Source organism: Lepidochelys olivacea (assembly GCF_965140295.1).
Source record: "Lepidochelys olivacea isolate rLepOli2 genome assembly, chromosome: 4".
NCBI classification, from domain to species: Eukaryota; Metazoa; Chordata; order Testudines; family Cheloniidae; genus Lepidochelys; species Lepidochelys olivacea.
In genome coordinates, this window is record NC_140414.1 from 103,688,917 (window position 1) to 103,709,425 (window position 20,509).

The 20,509-nt window shown below is 45.5% G+C and overlaps 1 protein-coding gene across 1 annotated transcript in view; it reads left to right on the plus strand.

Annotated features, from left to right (window-relative positions):
• The first annotated feature begins 15,595 nt into the window (after nt 1–15,595).
• Nucleotides 15,596–20,509, plus strand: part of RBM47 (RNA binding motif protein 47) — a 111,622-nt gene continuing 106,708 nt past the window's right edge. Inside the window, exon 1 of the mRNA XM_084625575.1 lies at nt 15,596–16,114. The gene's annotated coding sequence lies outside the window, so the exon portion shown is untranslated. The remainder of the gene's footprint in view (nt 16,115–20,509) is intronic.

Sequence of the window (20,509 nt, forward strand, 5' to 3'; positions counted from 1 at the left end):
TCACAGCCTCTTTAAGGAATTCTGGAGTTAGTGTACACTTCTACAGAGGATTAATTTGTTTTCATCTTACAATACAAGGTCATGGGACACAGAGTATCCTGTTTATGTATTTTTATCACCAGCATTATGTCTTTGTGTGTAATTGTAAAAGATTTGCTCTTCTAATCCTTTTTCTGGGATTATAAAAACCAATCATTTCAGCTTTCTATTCCAGTCTTGGACAAGTTGATTAAGCCTTCCTACCAGCAGGTGGAGACAAATCAAAACTGGACTTCCCAAAACATTTTTGCAGTGTTTCCTACCAGAGCTGACTGTGCTGTCTAGGGTCTCAGGTTGGCTGGACATATAGTCAACATATTTTTAACTACACCGTGTCTGATTTGAGACATCACAATTCCAGTTCTCCTGGTGGCTTCTAATGCACTATCTGAAAAGTAGGGGATGAAAGTAATACCTGCCCTGAATCATTATGAATATTCATTTTCATTTAAAAGAAAATAGGAAAGGTGCAAGTCTGCAAGCTGTCCTATGAGGCAGCCTACTGTACTTATTTATCAGCAATTTGGGTGAGCATTTTATTACATTCAGTTACTTCTTCAGTCCTCATTGTGACCACCTGTAATTTCAACTTCTATTAGCTGGTGCCATCTAGTCCTTTCCTACTTCACATCACTAGCACAGTTAGATTTTGGCACATCTTCATTATGATCAAAGATAGAGGTCCTTATATGGTCAGGCTTTGGCTTCTACTTAGTCAAGTCACATAACCTGGATTGTAGGATCTTCTCACTGATGGTGGATACTGATTGGTCCCTGGAATACTGTGGGATGTGACTTCAGAAGCAAGAGGCCAGATCCATCTGAGGTGGTCAAATTTACCTCTTTCTCCCTGTAAATCATCCCACTATTTGATTTACCTATATGGCTCCCATTACCATATCTGAGTGCCTCACAATCTTGAGGCGTTTATCCACACGCAACCCCTGTGAGATAGGGATGTGCTATTAGCTGGGATTAGGACTCCTCCTTGGGCCACAGATTTACTTTTAATAACAAGAAAGAGTATAAAAGGGCAGGGATACCAGCCCCAGATAGTCTCCCTGATGCAGCCACACAGCAGCCAATGGCCCACTTTCTGCTCTTCTTTCCTTTGTTTTGCGGACTCTCATGCTCCATGCTTTACGCTGCCAGGGGAATTCTGCTGCTGTGGTAGATTATATTCATCAGGCCACTAGCTTTACATATTTTCCACCAAACAACCACAAGTATCTAGCATGTGCGTGTACACACACACACACACAAACGTGAGGTCTCAGAGTCTGTGTCTATGAGGCCTCACAGGCCCAGAGTCTTTCACATTTTTTTGTACTTAAGAGATTGGAATTTTTACATGAATTTTTAGGGCAGATTCTCCCCTGATCCGTCTCATTTTTAAATGGATTAATTATGAACGTATAGATGATTGGCAACTAAACTCCACTAGAGCTAGTTTCCCATGGTCTTAGAGACTGCTTCAGCACGAACGCTGACAATTTCCTTCTGAAAATGCTTCTGTTGCACTTTTCCTCTGTTTCACTTCCCTTCAAGCAGAATGACTTTGGAGTAATCATCAGACCAGTGCTCAGTCACCCAGCCATGGTTAAGTCTAACCACACTGTCTTATGATTTCACCCAGCTCCTGGTTTCATCCGCTACAGTTTCTACTCTGTGTAAGAGTGATCAGACTTTAGCAATATGTGCAACCTGGTCTTTAGAAGGGGCTTGTTGAATCTATAATGTCCCAAATATGAAGTAACCACTCTGTTTTCTTCTGGGAAATGTAACAGGGATATGTCCAGCTCTAGATTCAGAGCCTCTTATTCTATCATTTTCAGATCTTCATTTTACTGCAGGACTATCAGTTTCAGGAACAAGAAAGCCATACCTTCTATGCAAGGAGAATCCAGCAGTATGCATTGGAGTTTAGCAATATCATTATTCATAGTTAGTATTTTGACCCTGAATGTGCTAGTTGATCTCCAGGCCCATATGAAAACAGAGGCTCAGTACTCTCCTGAGACCAGCAGAAGTGGAAAAGCCACAAAGAAGCTTGTTGCATAACCTAGTATTGGGGGCTTAGTGTAGAGCAGCACTGGGATATTTTCCCCCTCTGGCTACAGTAGCTCTGTGAAGGAACTCAGCTGGGGCTCGTCCCTCGGCGGGGTGGTGAGGCACCACACCACCTCACTACACCCTCGGCTGGGTTGGGGAATACCCAGGCTATGGCCCAGACCTTCAGGCTGGGTCCTGCAAGCAGTTCGATATAAGCCCAGGCCCTGGATCAGGGCGGGGCAGCAAACAAACAGTCCGGGGCTCAGGCCCTTCAGCAGGGGCTGAGCAAATAGTTCAGTATAGGCTGTTGCCCAACTGAGCTCCGGGGTTGGGCTTTTCTACCACACCGCCTCACTACACCACCACCCCCACTCAAGTCTGGCTCCCGTTCATCGGACCCTTCCAACTCTCTCAGGCAGGACAAGAAATCTGCATTCGCGTGGTCCTTACCTGCCCTATGGCGGACAGTAAATGCATAGGGCTGCAGTGCTCGGTACCACCGCGTTAGTCTCATATTATTATTTTTCATTTTGGCCAACCACTGAAGCGTGGCATGGTCGGTGACCAGAATGAATGGGTCCCCAAGGAGGTAGTATCGCAATGTGTCACAGGCCCATTTCACTGCCAGGGCCTCCTTCTCTATCACCGCTTAGTTCCTCTCTCGTGGAAACCACTTCTGACTGAGGTATAAGGTCGGATGTTCTTCTCCATCCACATCCTGGGACAGAGCAGCCCCAAGTCCTTCCTCCGAGGTGTCCGTCTGGAGGATGAACTCTTGGTTAAAGTCGGGGCTGTATAGGACAGGCTTGTGGCAGAGACTGTCTTTGAGTGCCTGGAAGGCGTCCGCGCACTCTGAGGTCCACACTATATGTCGGGGGCTGTCTTTGGTCAAAAGCCCGGTTAAAGGGGCTGCGATCGACATGAAACTGGGAATAAACCGCTGGTAGTAGCCTGCAATTCCCAGGAACTGGCACACTTGGCGCTTTGTGGTGGGTAGTAGGCAGGCCGCCAGGGCCTGAACTTTTTCCACTAGGGATCTCACCTGTCCCCTCCCGATAGTGTACCCTAGATAGGTGGTCTCTTGCCATCCAATGCGGCATTTTTTGGATTGGCAGTTAATCCTGCTGCCTGCAGGGACCTCAGGACCACAACTACCCATTCCAGGTGGTTCTCCCAATGGCAGCTGAAAATAACGACATCGTCCAGGTACGCAGCAGCGTACTTTCGGTGGGGTTGAAGGAGGCGGTCCATCAGCCGTTGAAACATTGCTGGGGCCCCATGGAGACTGAAGGTCATTCAAGTGAACTGATACAGGCCCGTGGAGGTGGCAAATGCGGTCTTTTCCTGGGATGCAGGGTCGAGTGGGATCTGCCAGTATCCTTTGCTCAGATCGAGAGTGGTGAGAAAGCGAGCCTCTCCTAAGCGGCCCAGCAGTTCGTCGACCCGAGGCAGCGGGTATGCATTGAATTTTGAAATGGCATTACACGTCGGAAGTCAATACAGAACCGCTGCGTGCCATTGGGTTTGGGTACCAGCACTACTGGGCTGCGCCACTCGCTTTGCGATGGTTCAATGACCCCCCAAGTCTAGCATAGCTTGGACGTCCTCCTCGACAACTTGCCGCATGCGGTGTGGCAAGGGCCTATTCGATTCCTGGATCACCACTCCAGGCTCCGTCTGAATTGCGTGGTGAACGAAGGTCATGTGGCCCAGCTGGGCAATGAAAGTTCTGGGGAATGCCTGCAGGAGGCACTGGGTCTGCTTATGTTGCTCCTCGGTCAAGGTTTCTCCAAGCTGGGGTGCTGCGGAGTCCTTGGTCAGGGGCACTCGGCGGCCCAACTCGGGCTCTGGGGGGGAGGGGTTAATTAGAAGGCCCTTTCACTCTCGCCAGGGCTTCAGGAGGTTAACATGGTACAGCTGAGTTTTCTTATGCCAGTTAGGCTGGTTAATCTCATAGTTGACCGGTCCAACCTTTTGGACCACCTCATACGGCCCCTGCCAATGGGCTAGTAATTTTGATTCACTGGAGGGCAGGAGGAGCAGGACCCGATCACTGGGTTTGAAATCGCAGACCCGGGTCTCCCGGTTGTATGTTTGGGCCTGAGCTTCCTGAGCCGCCTTCAAGTTCTCCCGAGCTAGAGCTCCCATCTGAGTGAGGCGTTCTTGAAGCTTGCTCCCATGTCTCCCTCATGAGATCCAGTAGCCCCCACGGGCGACGTCCATACAATAGCTCAAAAGGGGAAAATTTTGTGGAGGATTGGGGTACCTCACGGATGGCCAGAAGCAAAGGCGGGAGCAGCTGGTCCTAGTGGCATAGGTCCTCTGGGGGAAATTTGCGTAGCATGTCTTTGAGGGTATGGTTGATGGAAGTGTCGGTTTGCGGGTGGTAGATGGAAGTGGGTAGCTGCTTGATCCCCAGGAGGTTGCACACCTGCTGTAGCAGCTTGGAGGTGAAGTTGGTGCTTTGGTCAGTAAGTAGTTCCCGGGGTAAGCCCACGTGGGAAAGACCTTCACGAGCTCATCAGCAATGGTTCTGGCGGTGATGCTCTGTAGCGGGACAGCTTTGGGGAAACGAGTGGCGTAATGCACGTGACCAGCATGTACTGGAACCCAGCCATACTCTTTGGGAGGGGGCCCACCAAGTCCATGGCCACTCGCTCAAATGGTGTTTCTACAATGGGCATGGGAATCAGTGGGGCCTTAGGCGTCCGTGAGGAAGCAGCCAGCTGACATTCTGGACAGGAATTACAATAGTTCCTCACCTCCTGGTGCACCCTGGACCAAAAGAACCATGTCAAAATTTGGGCGAGGGTCTTTTCCTATCCAAGTGCCCTGCAGCTGGGATGTCGTGGGTGAGTTTCATTACCGCTCGTCGGTCACATTGCAGCACTAGCAGTTGGGTCTGGACCTCTCCGGTACGGGGCTCTCGTTCCACCCGATAGAGACAGTCATGGCGTAACCCGAAATGGGGCCACACCTTTGCTTGGCACGGATCAATCAGGGTCTCATCAACGGCCGCTAGCTGCTCATACACTCGACTAAGGGTAGGGTCTTCCCTTTGGTCCTGGCAGAAGTCAATGCTAACCCGAGATTCATCGGCAGACGTCGGTGGGGGGTCCTCGGGCTCTTCTCTCTGTCCATTGGAGTCCCTTTCCACCCCCTGCTTTGCGTGGGTCTCAAGGCAGCCTCCTTCCAGTGCTGGAGAGATTTCCAGGCCTTCCACGGCATTCAAATGAAGGACCCCTGGGAACTCTGGCCAATCACATCCTAGGATCACAGGGTAGGCTAGTCGCGGGGCCAGGCCAACCACCATCAGCCGAATGCCCCCATCCACTGTTAGCTGGACTTGAGCACTGGCATAGGGCTATACATCGCCATGGATACACTGCAACCGGATGGTCCCCAAGCGGGGGTCCGCTGAGAGGCCTAAGCTTTGGCAGATGAGGGTCTGGCCGCAGCCTGAGTCAATCAGGGCCAGGGTCGGGCAATCCTCGACAACTACTGGCACTGTAATCTTGGTGGCCTGCGGCCCTCCGGCACAGTTTTCCCCCACACAAATGTGCCCGAAACTACAGTCCATCTCGGTGCAGTCCCATTGCGAGTGTCCATATTTCCCACAGGAGAAACAGGGCCCAAGCTCTGGTAGTCCGGGCTGGGCGGATGCTCCCCCGGGGTGCCTTGGGGGGCTTTGATTGGTCCTTCTGACCACTGTCTCAGGGGCCCGAGGGGCTTGTCAAACCGGCCCCTCTGGACGTCGATATCGGGGCTCCTGGCCCTGCAAAGGGTTTCGTAGCTCGATCCAGGTGCTCCCCTTTCTCTCTAGGTTGGGGCGGTCAGGCCCCCATGGGTGGGTTCAAATAGCCGGTCCCACCGGGGCTTCAGCCGCAAGGAAATCTTCCATTAGGGCGATGGTGGTGGCTAGCGTCGCAGGCCAATGGCGGAGGACCCAGGGCCTTCCTCACTGTGGGAGGATGTGTTTGAACTGTTCCAGGATGACTTGCTCAGTGAGCTCATCTGGGGTTCGCCTCTCGGGCTGTAGCCACTGCTTGCATGCCTCCCTCAGCTCCTGGGCCACCAACCGGGGTCGAGTGCCCGCGTTGTAGGTCAGACTCCGGAACCGCTGCTGGAAGGTTTCCAGGCTGACATCTAAGGCATCTAGAATCGCCGCCTTTACCTAGGTGTAATCCCGCGTGTCCTCCGTGGCTAGCCCCCGGTATACAGCTTGGGCAGTCCCAGTCAGATGGCCAGGAGGGTGGCCTACTGGTTGGGTGCCCACCCTGCGACCTCACCACCCTTTCAAAAGTCACCAAAAAGGCTTTGGGGTCATCCTCCAGTCCCATTTTGGTTAGTTGCACTGGCGCAGTGGGCCGGGGTGCCCCGGCTGCGTCTCCCGGCTAGGGCTCCGGGGGCCATGGCAGTGCCGCTATCAGCTGCTGTATGCATTGTCGCTGGAACGCCCGGTTCTGCACCCCCAGGTCCCAAACCAGCTGCTGCTGCTGGGTCCTCAGTTGCTGGATGACCTGCTGGTGGGCGGCCTGCTGCTGCTGCTGCTGCTGGAGCTGGGCCGCCTGCTGTTGCTCCTGGCTCTCCGTCAGGAGCTTAAAAAGTCTGGACATATCCATGACTTCTTCGGGGGACCGTCCCCCCCAGGCCCCTTCTCACAGGGGTCAAGGGCTCATGCGCACATTCTCCACCATGTGTAAGGGAACTCAGCCGGGGCTCGTCCCTTGGCGAGGTGGTGGGGCACCACACCGCCTCACTACACCCTCGCTTGGGTTGGGGAATACCCAGGCTATGGCCCAGACCTTCAGGTTGGGTCCCGCAAGCAGTTCGGTATAAGCCCAGGCCCTGGGTCAGGGCGGGGCAGCAAACAAACAGTCAGGGGCTCAGGCCCTCAGGCTCAGGGGCTGAGCAAATAGTTCAATAGAAGCCCAGGCCCTGGCTTTAGCAACCAGGGGGAGGGGGAAGACTGCCACCCGCAAGGTGGGTGGCAGGGGGGATGCAGGCCCACCCACTCCACCGCGTCCCAGCCCAGGGCTCTAGCAGCGGTTGAAGACCCGTTGCTGTGTCAGTGGGGATCCTGGCCGCAACACACTGACATGGGCTCTGGCAGTGCTGCAGCCAGACTGGGGTCAGCTGCCCCCAGGCTACTTCCGGACTCTCCCTCGTAGGGTACCTGGGTCAGGGTGGTGTCCTCGGAGGGTTCCAGCAGCATGGGCTCCTCTGGGTCGCTGGTGAGGGGTAGACTTGGCAGCTCCTCTGGGTAGCTGGAGAAGGGTAGGCTTGGCTGCTCCTCTGGGTAGCTGGCGAGGGGTAGGCTTGGCCGCTCCTCTGGGTAGCTGGAGAAGGGTAGGCTTGGCTGCTCCTCTGGGTAGCTGGCAAGGGGTTGGCTTGGCTGCTCCTCTGGGTAGCTGGCGAGGGGTAGGCTTGGCTGCTCCTCTGGGTAGCTGGCGAGGGGTAGGCTTGGCTGCTCCTCTGGGTAGCTGGCGAGGGGTAGGCTTGGCCGCTCCTCTGGGCGTCGGTCAGCGTCAGGCATCGGCTCGTCCGGCCAGTCCTCGGGTCGGCTGTGGCTTGCTGAGGTCTCCCAAGCCGGAGCCAGGCCACGGGCATCTGGCCTCTCTGGCTGCTGTTGCCCAACTGAGCTCGAGGGCTGGGCTTTTCTACTTCCTGTCCTGCGCCTTGACCTCTGGGGGGCAGGCGCAGGCTCCATTGGCTCCGCCCACTTTGGTGTCTGGGGCGGTTCTTCCCTTGGTGGGGTGGTGGGGCACCCCACCGCCTCGCTACGAGCTCCAAAGGCACTGTGTGTTAGCTGAGGTTGCAGAAGCACAGAGTGCTCCAACTGGCTGCGTCACATTTACACAACCCAGAGAAAGCCCCTATACTGGAGAATCTCTAGCAAGGCTAAGTCAGCCACTGTCAGCGCACAGTCCTTACTCCAAAGCACATACTGTCTATGAAATCTAAGTGCTTGCATCTTCTGTAGGCAGTTATTCCTGTACAAAGTGGATGTAAACCCTACCAAATAAGAAGAGTAGTATTTTATGCCCACTTTGCACAGGAGTAACTGACCACACAAGATGCAAAGCAGTAGCGAATCAGGCCATAAAGACTGAAGAGAGAGTCACCGCAAGAAGAAGGGAGGGGAATAGGATCTTTAAGCATTAATAAGCTATACCATTCAATATTGCTTAGTCTGTCAGCTACTGTAAAGCATTACAGCTAAGGAACCATCTGAGAGAACAAATAATTGGAAGGACTGAGGGAAGGAGGATTAGGTTACTGACAATAGGACACAGGTGGCTGTATAGATTAGTTATAGCTAGATGGGATGAAGTCATTTAATATTTTAAGTAAGCGATCAGATTGAAAAAACAAAATAGATATCAGGTAGATGGCTATTAGGGGCTAAGACTATGTTGGCAGTTTCCCATGTGTACCATGATAGAAATTGATCTTAAGGAGTGATTTAAGGAGGACACAGTAGCAGCTTTACTTACATACCAGTTTAGGGAGGGTGTTGTATATATAAAGAACAGCATGGAAGAAAGCACGAAGGCACTTGTGAAAGAAGTGGACAAAGGAATGATTGGGGTTGGCATTGTAGATGGAACCAAGGAGGCAGGGGCAATGTAATAAGATGCAAGAGTGGATAAGTACGCAGAGGCTAAAAGCTGAAAGGCCTTGGGAAGCCTGGACTTAATCCAGTGGAGAAAGGAGGGCCTGTGAAGGGTCTCACAGAGGGAAGTGACATCGTCAGAACAGGCCAGCAGCATTTTGAATGGGCCTGAGGGAGGTGAGGGGAGTATGAGGAAGGCCATAGAGGAGGATGTTGCAAATACTCAAGATGGGAGATAAGAAGGGCCTGGATGCAAGTTGTAATGATGTGAACACAGAAAACTGGTAAATGACTCCTCAGTGTCAGTGACGCAGGAGAAGGGGGAGAGAAGTGTCAGATTTTATGATCACCTCATCTTGCCCCCTACAACTATGGCTATTACATGAGACTTCTCCTAGCTTATGCAATGAGATGTGTTCTCGTATGAACATGGTGAAAGAAACATGATTTTTCCCCTGCCTGTAAAATATTTTTGTGCTGTGACACCATTCACTAGGTTATGTTGCTGCATTTTGTTATTTGGAAGGAGGTTTTTATTATAATTATTATGATATCATGCTCCTGGCTATAATATTTCATTGATCTGGTATATTTCTAAGTCAATTCTCCTGGCAGAAGGCACTATGTTCTAAGCTAAGGGCTGGTCTACACTTAAAATGCTGCAGCACCACCACTGAAGCGCTTCAGTGAAAATGCTATCAACTCCAATGGGAGGGGTTCGTCCATTGGCATAGGCAATCCACCTCCCCAAGAGGCAGTAGCTAGGTCTACAGGAGAATTCTCCCATCGACCTAGCACTGTCTACACTGGGAGTTAGGTCAGTTTAACTGAGTCACTGAGGGAGGTGGATTTTTCACACCCCTGAGCAACATAGTTATACTGACCTGATTTCCTAGTGTAGACCAGGCCCAAGTTTGATCAGTTTCCATGTCTGACTAAAGTGGAGGATGGGGAGAAGATGGCTAATTACTAATTTACAATAACTGATGCTTTGCCCTGATATTATAGGTAAAGATATTTGTTCCCCATATGGTACAACCCCTAGAAACACATTATGATTTTGTCTATAGGCTTCCAGTCAGAAAATGTCCAGTTCCTTATGACTCATTATTGGAAGTTTGTGACAAGTTAGGCATTGCTGAATACGTTAATTTCCCTGGTTTTGCCAGCAACGTACATCACTTGTCTCTTTCTACATTTTTACACCACATGCATCACTAAGCTATCTGAATCCCTTAGGTCCAACATGGAGAAATTAATAGTGAATCTGAAGGTGGACAGCAATTAGGATGAAATTGATCATGAAATGAATGATTTCCTGATTCTAAGGAAAGGAAGGAGTGGGAACAGCAGAATGAGGACAATTGACTTCAAAAAAGCAGACTTTACAAACTCAGAGAACTGGTAGGTAAGGTCCCATGGGAAGAACCTCTAAGGAAAAAGGAGTTCAGGAGAGCTGGCAATTTTTCAAGGAGACTATATTAAAGGCACAAATGCAAACTATCCTGATGCCAAAGAAAGACAGGAAGAATAGTAAGAGGCCAATATGGCTTCACCAGGAGCTCTTTAATGATTGGATCAGCATTCATGTCGCATTCCCCATCAGTAGCCAGCCCAGGCTGAGGAAGCTAATGAACCAACCAGTGGACCAAATTAGGTGATGAAGCCTGGTCACATACGCTAAGAAGAAGAAAGGCCTGAAAAATAAAAAAAAATAATCCTACAAAAAGTGCAAAAATGGAAGAATTACTAAGGAGGAGGACAAAAGAATAGCACAAGCATGTAGGGATAAAATCAGAAAGGCTAAGGCACAAAATCAGTTAAACCTAACAAGGGACAGAAAAGGGAATAAGAAGAGTTTCTTTAAATACATTAGGAGCAAGAGAAAGATGAAGGAAAGAAGGTCCTCTACTTAGCAGGGAAGGAGAGCTAATAACTGATGATATCAAGTAAGCTGAGGTATTTAATGCCTACATTGCATCCCTCTTCACTAAAAAGGTTAATGTGTGACCAGATACTAAAACACAACTTATATTACTTATATTAACAGCAAAAATAAGGAAAGAGCAGGTTAAAGAATATTCTGATAAACTGAATGTATTCAAGTTGGCAGGGCCTGATGAAATTCATCCTAGGGTACTTCAGGAACTAGCTGCACCAATCTTGGAACCAATAACAATTATCTTTGAGAACGGTTGGAGAACAGGTGAGCACTTGAAAAGGGCAAGCCTAGTACCTATCTTTAAGGGGGGAACAGAGAGGACCCAGGTAATTATAGACCAATCACCCTAAATTTGATATGTGGAAAGATACTATAACAAATGATTAAATAATCAATCTGTAAGTACCTAGACGATAATAGGATTATAAAGAATAGCCAGCATGGATTTGTTAAGAACAAATCAGGCCAATCCAACCTAATTTCCTTTTTTGACAGGATTGCTAGCCTAGTGGATAAGGGGAAGCAGTAGATGTGTAAGTAAAGCTTTTGACACGGTCCCCAATGACATTCTCATAAGCAACCTAGGGAAATGTTGTCTCAATGCAATTACTATATGGTGGGTACATAACTGCTTGAAAGACCATATTCAAAAAGTAGTTATCAATGGTTCACTGTCAAACTGGGAGGGTGCATCTAGTGGGGTCCTGCAGCAGTCAGTCCTGGGTCCAGTACTATTCAATGTTGTCATGAATTACTTGGATAACAGAGTTGAGAGTATACTTATAAAATTTGCAGATGACACCAAGCTGGGAGGGGATGCAAGCACTTTGGAAGACAGAATTAGAATTTAAAGTGACCTTGATAAACTGGAAAATTGGTTTGACATTAACAAGATGAAATTCAATGAAGACAAGTGCAAAGTATTTCACTTAGGAAGGAAAAATCAAATGGACAACCACAAAATGGAGAATAACTAGTTAGGTGGTAGTACAGCTAAAAAGATCTGGGGGTTAGAATTAATCACAAATTGAATATGAGTCAGTGTGATGTAGTAACGAAAGAGGCTAATATAATTCTGGGGTGTATTAACAGGAGTGGTGTTTGTTGGACAAGGGTGGTAACTGTCCCACTGAACGCGGCACTAGTGAGGCCCCAGCTGGAGTCATGCGTGCAATTGTGGTTGCACACTTTAGGAAAGAGGTGGACAAACTGGAGAGAGTTCAGAGGAGAGCAACAAACATGATAAGAGGTTTAGAAAACCTAAACTACAAGGAAAGGTTAAAAAAACTGGGCATGTTTAGTCTTGAGAAAAAACTCAGGGGGGACATAAGCACAGTCTTCAAATATGTTCAGGGCTGTTATAAAGAGGACTGTGATCAATTGTTCTCCAGGTCCACTGAAGATGGGACAAGAAATAATGGGCTTTATCTGCAGCAAGGGAGATTTAGGTTAGCTATTAGGAAAAACTATCTAACTTTAAGGCTCATTAAGCACAGGAATAGGCTTCCAAGGGAGGCTATGGAATCCCCATCACTGGATGCTTTTACGAACAGGTTGGACAAACAAGTGTCAGGGATGGTCTCTAGGTTTCCTTGGTCCTGCCTCATCACAGGGGGCTGGACTTGATGGCTTCAAGTTCCCTTCCAGCCCTCCAGCCTTATATTTCTGATTTTATGATATTTCAGCAGGAAGTCCCATAACTGGTGAGATAAAGCATGTAAGTATCTGGCCAGAATTTTCAGTTACAATTGGCAGAATCAGCTTTGAAGGGCACCTTCCTCATTCAAGGGCTTTTGCTTTTAAGATTAGTGTTCATAGTCTAATCATGCTACACTTAATTTAATTCACTTTGCTGTGAACTCATTAAATTCTTTTCTTTTAGATAGAAACCCTACCATGGCTTGGCAAGGGAACAGGAAACCTGTGCTCACTACTACAGAGTTCTGAATGCACTTGGCTTATTTAACCTGACAGAGTGATGGATATTGCAGCAAATTACAGCACATCTCATTTACATTCCTATGCTGAATCACTTTTTGCTTTACACTTAAAGAGTTGAATTTACTCACAGTTGAATTTACTAAACATATAGGGAGAGAAAAACAGACTCTGATTCCAGGTTGGGCATTTGTGTCTTGGATAAATTGTTTTGTGTTATATCTTTAGAAATCCAATAACATATATATATATTTGATCATAAATCTCCAGGAATACTTTCATCCAATTTTAATTACTTAGGGTCGAGCCTTAAGTTAATAAGGTCAGTAAGAGGTTTTTCTGAAGTCCTTATTATCATCTGAGTCTTCTACAGTATGCTGAATAGAGAGCGAGGACTTCAGGGTGTGGCCTTCACCCACCTAGTGTCAAATTTGTGAATATACACTTGCAAAACCCTCAAAATTTGCTTTGCACAAGTCTCAAAATTTGCTTTGCAAGAATATTTATTCTAGCAGCGCTCAGCTGCCAAAATGTTCATGTGAAATGGTTATAAATACAGTTCAGTAACATTCACATTTTAATTAAAATAAATGCTTGTGGACAATTATTTTCTCCCATTATTTGCTCAATAATACTTGTGACTTTCAAAAACATTCACCACCTTTGAGGTCAAAATTTCCTATATTTGCCTTCTTCCTCAAGATGCATTTTAGGAAAATTTGAGCTAATCCCTTTATCCATTTTTGAGTTATGGTGCAGTGGAAAAAATACACTTCTCACTTAACAAAAATTCTAACATTAGTCTATTTGAGCAGAGCTACAGTAAGAAACAGCTGAAGTTTCAGCCTAACATTTGGCATAACTATAGACTTCTTTGAGGAATAGTGTATTTGATTGGTTGGGGCGGGGGATGGTTTTGATTACATAAAAATTTGGTTTCAGAGTAGCAGCCGTGTAAGTCTGTATTTGCAAAAAGAGAAGTGAGCTGTAGCTCACGAAAGCTTATGCTCAAATAAATTGGTTAGTCTCTAAGGTGCCACTTGTACTCCTTTTCTTTTTATAAAAATTAGGAACATTGAAAGTATGCACTGAGCAAGTGCATGAGATTCATTCATTAGGCACTCATACCAAGACTTCAAATTTTAGGCCATGTCTACACCTACAAGCTTACAGGGGCACAGCTGTACCAATATAGCCGTGCTGCTGGAAAAGTGCTCATGTAGCTGCATTATGCCGACGGGAGAGAACTCTCCCGTTGACAGAATAAAAACAGCTCAACGAGCGGTGGTAGCTGTGTCTGCAGGAGAGATTCTCCTACCGACAGTGCTGTGCACACGAGCGCTTATGCCCGCAAAACTTATGTCGCTATGGGGTGTTTTTCTCCACACCCCAGAGTGACAAAAGTTTTGCCAACCTAAGTGCTAGTGTAGGCATAGCCTCAGTATGTGGTTTTATTATAATAATATGGGCCCAATCCTGAAGTTCTTATTCAAGCAAAACTCAGTAAGAGTCAATGTAACTTTTGCTTACATAAAAATTTAACGGAGAAACTTAGTCTCAAGGGACAGGATGCTGCAAAACATTGTAGGTTTAGTATCTTCCCAGGTGATAAAGCTGGCAGCATTTTATAATCATTTACAAATATGGTTGCAGAATATTGTCAACAGTAGCTTTAACCCTCAATACTATGTACCTTAAACATTTTAATTTTTATGACTCTTCATTATTCTCCTGTTTGAGTTCTTATTGTGTGCAAGTATTAAAGGTACCATGTACAACTCTCATAAGTTACAAACAATAATTTGAAAATAAAACCTAGCTACAGAAACATGCCTTCCCCAAAGCAAGAAAAATAATGAAAAGGTTCCATAGTATTCTGTACAAAAAGCAAATATTGTTCTAAGTGTTTGCATGCAAATGATTAAACATCAGAGTATTAAACTTTTCACACAAAAAAATGAATTGCCATTGAACAAAAGACTCTAAAGAGAAGTAGAAACATTTTTCAGTTGCATGACAATGCAAGCAGGAATTAGTACTTTTTATAAATTCTCATGTGTGCTTCCTGTTCCAGTTTGTTTAGTCACAAGTACTGAATTAGATTTCTGTTGGCTGATTGCATTTACTATAAACAGGTTTTGTGCTTTGTTTAAATACATCAGGCTACTTAACCCTTGCATAGGCAGGTAAGGTAAAGGGGGTGGGAAGGGAAAGTTTACTCTCTGGCATGCTGTTTCTTTTGAGGTTAAAAAACAATTGTCAGAGAGATCACAGAGAGGTTAAAGGAGGGCTTGGCTGTTGTTTCTAAAACTAGTTTCTCTTTTGTTCCTTTTCTAGAAACTAGATGTAACTTCAGGTCAGAAGGGGTTGAAATGCGTCACTTCTTTGACAAGCACAACCCCTGTATTGATGAAATTGGATCAGAAAAGTTTGTGGGTTTCTCCTAGTGCAATACCTTTCTGTGCTAATTCAAGCCATGCTATGCCTCAGGTGAGTACTATTGATTTGTTTTCCTTTAAATCTACATCTATATATTGAAAGCCTACATTGTTTAATAGCGGGGGAAAGAAACCCATGATTTAACATCTTGTTCCTTAAACACTTTGTGCAGAGATAAAGCAGGTGGCTCAGCAAATAGGTGGTTCCATTTTAGTGTGGAGGATATAGTCTCCCTCTCTGATATTCACATTGGAACTCCACCTTTAAAAAAAAAATACAAACATGGGGTGTCAAACAATACTTAAACTGTTTCCAAGTGTCTCTCTCATGCCAGCCTTTACATCTCTTCAGGTTATCTTTCCCCCCTCCTACCCCCGATTTTATTTTTTTTAAAAAGCAAAGGTATCTGCACTCCTAAAACAACAGGAATGCTGCGCTGGCCTTGAGCCAGCAAACGCTCAGTGAACAGGATAAAATTTCAGTTCAGATTTACGGGAAGTTGCTGGTGTTGGGAGTAAAAATCTGGTTTGGTGAGTTTAAGGGCAGGGAGTATACAAGAGACAACCTTGCTACTGTGAGCAGCGAGAACAAGAGAGGGGGAAGAAAAAAAGAACAGAGAGATGAGACACTTAACATTTTCCTCTCACAGTCACAGTGTGTGCTCCTGAGTCCTGAGATATCGCAGGCTTTACCAAGCCAGTAGGCAGAAACTGGGCTCTGGTAGGGCAATATCTTAGCTTAACTTTCATGCTTTATGTCTAGTCAGGAATTTAGTCTAAAAAAGTGCTTTCTGATTAGCACTCCTGTTTAGTACTTTGGAATGTGCAGCTTAGGTTAGTGAGAATCAAGGGTTTTAGCTTAGCTGGTATTACTAATTACAAGTTTCTCTGTATGCATTTCAGTGTTCAGAAGGTCTAAACAGGCAGGGAGTGAAAGGAGGGGGTTAAACAGCATTGGAGGGAGTTGCTCAACACTCCTCATTTAGCAGAACATTAGAAAAAGTAAGAAGATGCATTGCTGCCCAGAAACTCTTTCTTCTCTGTGAATGGTGCTTAAGTGTAGAGACTGTCTTCAGAAACACAATACAGGTAGGTAAATTTATGTGATCACTGTGCTGTCCCTGTGTCCTTACTGCAGGGTTTATGCTCTTGTGATTGTTTTAAGAACATGGTGGGACGTAAGTTATTTTTGAAAAAGTGTTTTAAATAATTTCTGTAAAAAACAGAAACAAAACCACAAGCTGAACTAAGTTTTGATAAATCCTTTCAAGTGATTGAACAATGGACTAGATTCTTTCTTTAAAAACTTGTAAGATTAGAGAGGAAACGAGAAATATCAACTAAGAGAAGACTGAAAAGTGATTTCTGGTACATACACTATTTCAGAAGTTAAGTTTAAAAGATTATGTACATCTTCATATCAAACAAATTATAACACACCAGTATCTTCTTATCTGATGTGTTAAATAGTGTTGAAGTAAATATGTTTGTGTTTTTTTTTAGTTAAAATCATAGTCTGTGCAGAACATATAGTGGTGATATAATTCTGATGGATGACTAGTTGGGATCTCTGATTAGAGACATTAAAATGAAGAGAACAAGACTTTTCTAATGGATATTTAAAAATAAAATATATTATGGTAGATCTCACCTTTATATGCCTTTAGTTAGATTTTTGTGTGGTTAGATGAGGATTGTTGGGGCGTGTCTCTCTCTCTCTATGCATGTAAAAAGAAACACTTTGTTTTATAAATTAAAATTATACAGTTCATTTCCCATTGGGGCTTTAAAATAAAGATTGGAGCTAAAGTCACAGAATTTTAAAAGTTGGATATAGCAAAACAAAATATTAGAGTTTGAAATCTGCCTTAAGTTCTACCTATGCCACCCAGATGAGGTCACAGTGCAGAACTTGGCCCCAGGGGCTAGTTTGAATGTAATAGTGGTGTCTTTATGAGCCTTCCAGATTTATGTAATAATAATTTTGGACAATTTTGCAATATTTCTTAACAAGTCTAATGCTGAGTTCACATGATGGTAAGGGGGAGAAAAGAAAAAAAAAACATAATCAGGCTGTTGCAACAACTATTGCCTGAGAAATATGCAACATTATATACTAAACATCTCCAAGTACAGCAGGTGCCAGATCATAAAGGTGAAAGATCACTTGTGGTAATAAGCAGAGCCTGGTATAAAATTGGAAAACTGAAGACAATATGCACTCTTGGGAAAGGAAAATAAGATAACACCAGAAATATACTGCTATTTGGAGTTTATCTAACAGAGATTCCTGTTTAAATTACTAACAAGGCTAAAAATCAAACTATACAGTCAAAATAACATTAGAGTCTGAAAAATAAACTAGGGGAAAACATTTTGCTTGTATTCTCAGTTTCTCTCCCGCTCTTATATTCCGTCACTGGGCCAAGTTCTTCTTTCATTCATGTTTTACCCCAATGAAGTAACTTCATTGACTTCAGTGTAGCTATTCCTGATTTACAATCTGTCTGAGATGAGAATTGGGCCCTCTCTCCCTCATATATCTGGGATTTCAGACACACACAACAAGGTAGGCTAGCTTTGGGATGTAAATATGACTCCTAATAATATCTGTACTTTAATGTTCCAGTCTAGTCTGAAAAATCAATGTTTGATTAAAAAAATTAAAGGAATGTGTTGTACATCAGCAAAGTATTAAAAAAAAAAGAAAAAGAAAAAAAAAGCTAAATACTTTTGAATAAGGGTACTTATTTTAAGCAGCTAAGATGGCAAATGTTTACAGGAGTATTGTTTCAAGAGAAATTTTATCTAAGGGCCTGAGCCTGCCAGGATGTCCACACATGGAGCCCTGTTGATTACTGTAAGACTTTTTTCATAGGTGCAGGAGTCCACCCGCATGGAGATTACTGGAGGATCAGGGGTTAAGTCTGTGGCCAATAGCCATCCATATCTCTAATGTTTGGTGTTATAATTTGCTATTCTACACATTGTACAGAAGTTGTATTATACTGATGTAGCCATCACTGTCATATGATAGAAGCCTGTCTGTGAAAGCTGTATAAGTGTCTGATATCAGGGAAATTCATATGACTGCGTTCATTAGGATTTTTTAAATGTCTGCTGTACTTTCTCTCTCTGTTAACTAAAAGCAGGTGCTCGGATCTAATTTGAGCTGGTTGTCCATGTAAATATCTAATAACAAAATTTAGATGGCACACTATTTAGAGTTGAACACTATAAAGGCTATTCTGAACAAACATACGCGTGCTCATATTGGTTTAGAATAATGAGTTATGTATGTATTTTCCTGGACTCTGGCAATTGTTATATTACACTCCTCTGAATGTATAATTTCATCTCCCACTTTTCTAAAATTCAAACTGTTTTCTCTGAGTATGCATGACTGAGTTATCAAATTAAGAATGATCCAAATTACTAAGAAGTATACTAAAAGTATCTGCGTTACTACTGACAAACAATAGTAAAGACGTAAGGGCCAAATCCTGTTCCTACTGAACACAGTGGGAGTATTTCTATTGATTTCTATGAGACCGAGGAGAAGGATTTGGCCCTTAGTGAGGAAATACATCTGCCAGGCCTTTAGTAGTTAATTTTGTATACCGATAGTTATGCATGAAGATTGTCTTTCTCTCTTTAAGGACATTTACATCTCAATATTGGAGATGAGTATAAAGCAAAAGCCCTAATCTGAACACCCTGCGACCTAAATTATACTTGGTACACTTGGAACTGTGTTCCCATCTATCATTTTTCAATTTTCATGTTTCTAAAACTGACCAGTGCATTCTACACACTTGTAGTAAGGACACTGCTTGTTATCTTTCCCAGTAAGAGGCCGAAAAGAATATTTCTTTTTTGTTATTTTTTTTTTAATAACATGGTTCTGGGTACACCTAGCTCCTGCCAAGATCAGGCACATCTTCTCAGTATCCTTGTCAAGACAATATAGGCTTTGTATAGTTAAGACTTGCAAGGGTTTTGGTGACACAGTAAACTCAATAGAGCACAACAACTTCTTATTAACTGCAAAGTCAACAGCCAGCCTCATGTTTGGGGGCTTTTTTGTTTGTTTTCTTTTTACATTTTATCTGCTGAAAATCAGAGAGGAACTCTCTCAGCAGAGAGGACATTTTTTTAGGATATACTTTTCACAAGATAACATTAAGACTGTAATTTTTTTTTTTTTTTTTTTACCTAGTTAAGTTGCAGAAGATTTGAGTGGGGGTACAGGCAAAGGTGGGATATTTTGGAGAATGAAGGAGCGAAACAAACTACAAATGCATCAGACCTATTGCAAATAGAATATTAAAGAGCCATTCAGATAGTAATAATTTTCAATCACTAACTAAGGTTGCCAACTTTCTAATCACACAAAACTGAACGCCCCAGCCCTGCCCCCTGCCCAGCCCCTTCCCCAAGGTCCCACCCCACCCTACCCCTTCTCTGAGACTCTGCCCCCTGTTCGCTCCATCCCCCCTCGCTCTGTCACTCGCTCTCCCCCACCCTCACTCACTTTCACTGGGCTGGGGCATGGGGTTAGGGCACGGGAGAGGCTGAGGGCTCTTGCTGGAGGTGCGGGCTCTGGGGTGAGGCTGGGGATGAGGAGTTTGAGGTACAGGAGAGGGCTCTGAGAGGGGAAGGGGGTGGGAGTGCGGGGGGTTCTGGGCTGGGGGTGTGGGCTCTGGGTTGGGACAGAAATGAGGGGTTCAGGGTACAGGAGAGGGCTCTGGGCTGGGGCAGGGGATTGGGGTGTGGGGCAGTGAGGGCTCTGGCTGGGGGTGTGGACTCTGGGGTGGAGCTGGGGATGAGGGGTTTGGGGTGCAGGAGAGGACTCCGGGCTGGGGCAGGGGTCCCGGTAGCCCTTACTGTGGCTGCCAGGTCCCTTTGGTCCCTAGGTGCAAGGGCAGCCAGTGAGGGTCTGCACAGTGCCCTTGTGCCTGCAGGCACCGCCCCCCCAGCTCCCACTAGTCGCGCTTCCTGACCATTGGGAGCTGCTTAGCCAGCACTTGGGGCTCGGGCAGCCATCAGAGCCTTCCTGGCCGCATCTGCACCTAGGGGTCACAGAGTCCCGGTGGCCACTTCCAGGAGCCGTGTGGAGGCAGGGCTGTGCTGCGGACTGGACTTTTAATGGCCCAGCTGGCAGTGCCTACCGGAGCCGCCAGGGTCCCTTTTCACTCAGGCGTTCCAGTTGAAAACCAGACACCTGGCAACCCTATCACTAACAAACTGGGCTGGATTTAACTAACAACCCAGAGGCAGAAAGCTCTGTATCCTATTTACCAAGCCTTGGAGTTATCTAGTCCCTACTTTGTTGAAGCACCATCCCAATTGTAATGCATCTTACAGAATGAATGAGAAGAACTCCATGTACAGACCATAGAGCTAAAAAAGTTAAGGATCAAGTTTAGCTCTTTCCCACCTTATGCAAACAATGTGGGCCTGATCACTCTCTTGTTTACACTG